The 5,125-nt window shown below is 50.0% G+C and overlaps 1 pseudogene; it reads right to left on the bottom strand.

The window, feature by feature from the left end:
• Positions 1–2,715: 2,715 nt before the first annotated feature.
• Positions 2,716–4,583, bottom strand: LOC123152446 (exopolygalacturonase-like; annotated as a pseudogene).
• Positions 4,584–5,125: the final 542 nt, after the last annotated feature.

Here is a 5,125-nt window from a genome sequence, read left to right as displayed (position 1 = left end):
ACTTGGGAAGGTGGCGCCACACCCCTTTCCTTCTCCAACTCCCTCTCCTTCCCCTTTTCCCCCTCCGGTAGAAGGAAAAAAGGGTGGGGCCGAATCCTACTAGGACTGGAGTCCTAGTAAGACTCCTCTCTCCCTGGCACGCCCCTTGTTGGCCGGCCTCCTCCTCCCCTCCTTTATATACGGGGGCAGGGGGCACCCCAAAGGCACAACAGACAATCTTTTAGCCGTGTGCGGTGCCCTCGTCCACAATTATACAACTCGGTCATATCGTCGCAGTGTTTAGGCAAAGCCGTGCGCCGGTAACTTCATCATCACTGTCACCATGCCGTCGTGCTGACGGAACTCTCCCTCGGCCTCAAGTGGATCAAGAGTTCAACGGATGTCACCGAGCTGAACGTGTGCTGATCGCGGAGGTGCCGTACGTTCGATACTTGGATCGGTTTGTATCGCGAAGACGTTCGACTGCATCAACCGGGTTACTAAACGCTTCCGCTTTCGGTCTACGAGGGTACGTGGACACACTCACCCCGCTTGTTGCTATGCTTTTCCTAGATAGATCTTGCGTGATTGTAGGCAAATTTTTGAAATACTACGTTCCCCAACACATGCTAGTCGCCACAGATATGAGTGGTGGTATGGCCTTAGATCAGTTCCTTGTTGAAGTGGTTATATCTCACTTGAGTTGCGGATCGTGGTGGCCATTGATATGGGTCTTCGTGAGGGTTCCTCTCTACAGATCTGAAGGCTACTGCCAACTACTTTTTCTGGCGAGGTTGCGTGATGCAACCGGAAGGCTCCTTTGTGGGTTTTGGTAGCTCTCACTCCGACCAGTTTGCCTTCGGTGGTGACAGGCAATCTATATATGGACGGCGGCTTGACATAGAGGGTACGGTTGTGCATCAGCGGCAGTGAGATTTCATCCCGGTGCATGTAGCTGATGGGATTGCGAAAAAGTGATGGTGAGAACACATGATTGACTTTAATTCGGTGGTACTTATTGAGTACACGGTCTCGAGCTCCGGGGGTGAAAACCCTAGGTCTGACCTGAGTGGGTTATACCTGGCAATCAGAATGTTTTTACGGCATTACCTTGTTGAAGTCAATGTTCGGATATGGTCAAACTTGTTCTTTAGGGTGAGAACTTAGAATCTGATCTCTGGTCGTTACGATGACATTTGAGCGTTGTTGCTTTTCTAAAGGTGTTGCTGATGAAGACCATTATTGCCTTTGTGGGGTCAAGAGATGGTTGATGCAGGTATGATCGCTGATATAGTTTGTTTGTGTTTGATTTTTCTTTTTCCTTGCTTAGCCATAATTTAGGTCTGGTATAATTTTGCTTTTTGCCGACATGCTTTTTGGGTGTATGTGCATTGATATTGACTATGTGCATCCTATATATACAAGGACGCGTCTAGTGGGTGGTCGGCTGCCCGCTAGTTCGGTGCAGCGGCCGGCTAAATAAGGTAAGTACCTGTCCCTTTCACGTTCAGAAAAAGAAAACGAAGGAAACAACCACCTGATCAGGCCCCACTCGCACTAGTGCTTGTTTGGACAGCCGCTGCATGCATGCGTCTAGTGCCTGCATGCCGATGCATTAAATGTTCCTCATGTTGATCATTTATGCATTAATTTTTGATTTTCAAAATTATAAAAGACATATCTTCTAAACCATGTGTCGAAATTCAGATCAGATTTCACCATTGAAACCCTCGCGACATGCTCTTCAAAAGTAGATCCCGCATGGGGATGTTTCGACGAACTAGTCTTCCTGCCAACTAAACATCAATATATGTGTAACTAGACTACATTGCCGCATCAACTGAGCATATGTGTGTGTCAATAGTCCTTCCAACTAAATATCAATGTGTGTGCAACTAGACTACATTACCGCACCAACTGAGCATATGTGTGTGCAACTAGTGTCCTGCCAACTAAACGTCAATGTGTGTGCAATTAGACTAGATTGCTGCGTCAACAGAGCATATATGTGCCAAATAGTCCTGCCAACTAAATATCAATGTGTGCAACTAGACTATATTGTCGCGCCAACTGAGCATATGTGTATGCAACTAGTGTCCTGCCAACTAAACATCAATGTGTGTGCAACTAGACTAAATTACAAGGCAACTGAGCACATATGTGTGCAACTAGTCTTTCTGCCAACTAAACATCAATGTGTGCGCAACTAGACTACATTATAAGCCAACTAAACATCAATATGTGTGCGAGTAAACTACATTATAAGAGTGGTTGCACATCGACTTTCGTCGAGGTAATAGACTAGTTGCTCATCAAAGTTGTCATGGTTGCTAGGTTGCAACCTCATACGAAGATGCAACTCCAAACATTAGTTTTGGAAAACAGTTGCACGATGTAGTACTAAAGTTGCATAATACAGTACTAAAGTTGGCATAAAAAAATTATTGAAACATATCCATATGGGATCTAGTTTCAAAGATCTCGTCACGACGAACCCAACGGTGAAGACGGATCTGAATTCCCACACGTGGTTTGAAAGATATGACTTTTAAAAAATTGAAGAACCGGAATAAATATACATGAATTTGCTTTGTTGTCCACTGGATATAATAAATCTGAAAGCATTTAATGACCAATCACGTGCACTAGTAGACAAAACCTCGCATGCATGTGTATGACAGAGCCGGTCGCTCGTTCTTTTCATTTAACACGCGGCCACTTTTTAGACTTTGGGTATATACAAAGGCGAGGTAAGTGCTTGCTCGTTCTGTTTATATACATTTTAATGCGTCATTTTGAGTCAATGAAATCCACCCATTATGAAAAAACAGTATCGTTCAGAGGAAAGAAGCAAAATCTTTGGCGTGTCATGCTTTTTAGTCCTACTACTATCCGATCGGTGACTAGATCGATACGATTACAGCACTCATATACATGAGGGAGGTACGAGCATGCCGCCGGCGATACCACTGGCGACGTTTTCGCACCGCGACTCTGTGGCGACGCCGCGCTTGACGTACGTCAGGTCGATGTCCCTGAGCTCCAGTCCATGGCACGGGCTCGCGCCGCTGCACGACAGCTTCACCGCGACCTGGGTCGCCGACACGCCCCTGATGTTCTTGAACTTTACATCGCTTATCTTCACCACGGACGGCCGCTGCGCCTGCACGAATAATTCTGTTAGGCTAAAACCGTAAGATCGGTGTCTGGATTTGACAAGAAATTAACAACTGTGGCTCTGACCGATTCATGGCGGCAGGAGCTGGAGCTGTAGGGGCAGTACTCCTGATCGATGATGATGGGGTTCCGGACCTTCCTCATGACGATGTCCTCGAAGACGAGACCGGACACGACGGAGCCCGGACGGAGCCCGCCGCGCCAAGTCTTGATGCGTACGCCGTTGGCGGTGCCGGCGAGGGTGCAGTTGGACACGCGCAGCCCGCGCACGTCCTCCTCGCCTGGGTGCCTCCCGAGGCTGCCCACGCTGATGCCGTGGCCGGGTCCGCAGGACACCCCGGACACGGTGATGTCGGCGCTCCCCGGGCCGACGGAGATGCAGTCGTCCCCCGTGGCGATGGCCGTGTCGGTGATGCGCACGTTGGAGGAGCCCTGGATGTGGACACCGTCCGTGTTGGGGCTGTCCCGCGGCGCCCGGATGGTGACGCCATGGATGGACACGTCCTGGCTGCCGATGATGATCACGTGGAAGAACTTGCTGTCCAGCGATGTCACCCCCGTGACGGTCACGTTCCTCACGCGCCCGAGTTTTATGGACTGCCGGGGCCGGAGCAGAGTCCCGAGAAACGGTTAAGGAGAAGTCGTATCATATCACGATGTCGGCCCAGCAGCTCAGTTTAGAGTGAAACAGTGAGAAATTAGCGCGGCTTACGACGGGGAGGGGCTTGCAGTTCGGATTCGTTGGGCACTGGTTGAGGTGCCACGACGACGCGCCGCGGCCGTCGAACGTGCCGCCGCCCGTGACGAGCAGCCCGTCGATGCTGGCGAAGTTGATCCAATCGTGGCTGCCCCGGAACGCGGCCAGGTCATCCGGTGCGCGGAGGTCGCCGGCGACGCGCACCTGCATGTAGCCCTTGCACGGGCCGCGGAAGACCACCGGCTGGAGCCGGTACTCGCCCTTGGGGACCACGACGGCCGGCCTCCCCGGCGACCCGCGCACGCCTTCATCCACGCCCTTATAAAAGCCTGGAGAGAAGGAGGCCCCTAACTTGCATATTCCTCGTGGCACGAATGCATGGTTAAACCGCGACAACCGATTACCTTGGAGTCATCCGTCTCTCCGTCGGCGATAGCGCCGAAGTCCATAACGTCGAACACCTGGCGTCCGGCATGAGCGACCTCCAGGCACCACCTACCGAGATCATGAAAAACAGAGCAACCAGGGGAAACGCCATATCCGATCTCCTATGGAGAAACAAACTCATCACGCGATGAGCATCACAAGCAGAGCATGTATGTCTCGCCATTTTATAATCGTACGAGCTCGAGAGTATCAGATTCGCGCAACTGCTGCAGGCGCAAAGGCACCTGGGCGTTCGGTTATGCTTGGCGCTCTCACTCCCATAACGCATTCTTGAAAGTGTATGATTGAGTAGTGTTGTTTGCTAGGCAATTACCGAAGAAAGAACTAAAGAAGTGGTGCTGTTAGTTAGGCTGCTGCTCTTGCCATGAGCCCACGTTTCGTGGCTGGATTGTCTCTGGCATCATTAGCAGCTGTGGGTCAACGACGAAACGAGAGTATGTGCACTTCGGAGGAAACACACGACCTTTGATCTGACTATATGTCGACACGCGTTAGTATCTGTTCGTGCTGATGGTGATGGATCGAATCTTCACTTTGGGGATGAAAATCCCGAAACCGATCTATAGTTAGACTCATCACCATCGGCGTCCTTGCATGGTTTCCTTCATGTAACCTTAGTGAGTTGTATATTTTTCAGTTTGGTTTGTCTTTTACTATAGGGTTAGTGGTTGCCTGGTAGAGCTACGCGAGGTACGTGTGGGTTTTTTCGGGTTGAATTTGTTCGATGGCTGGAATTTTCTTCATAATAATAAAATAATAATACATGATTGTGTCCATCAAATGATGCAGAGAGCATGGCGTTATCCTTCCTTTCGAGAAAAACAA

This window comes from Triticum aestivum, chromosome 7A (genome assembly GCF_018294505.1).
Source record: "Triticum aestivum cultivar Chinese Spring chromosome 7A, IWGSC CS RefSeq v2.1, whole genome shotgun sequence".
Lineage (NCBI taxonomy): Eukaryota > Viridiplantae > Streptophyta > Magnoliopsida > Poales > Poaceae > Triticum > Triticum aestivum.
This window is presented reverse-complemented; position numbering and strand designations above follow the sequence as displayed.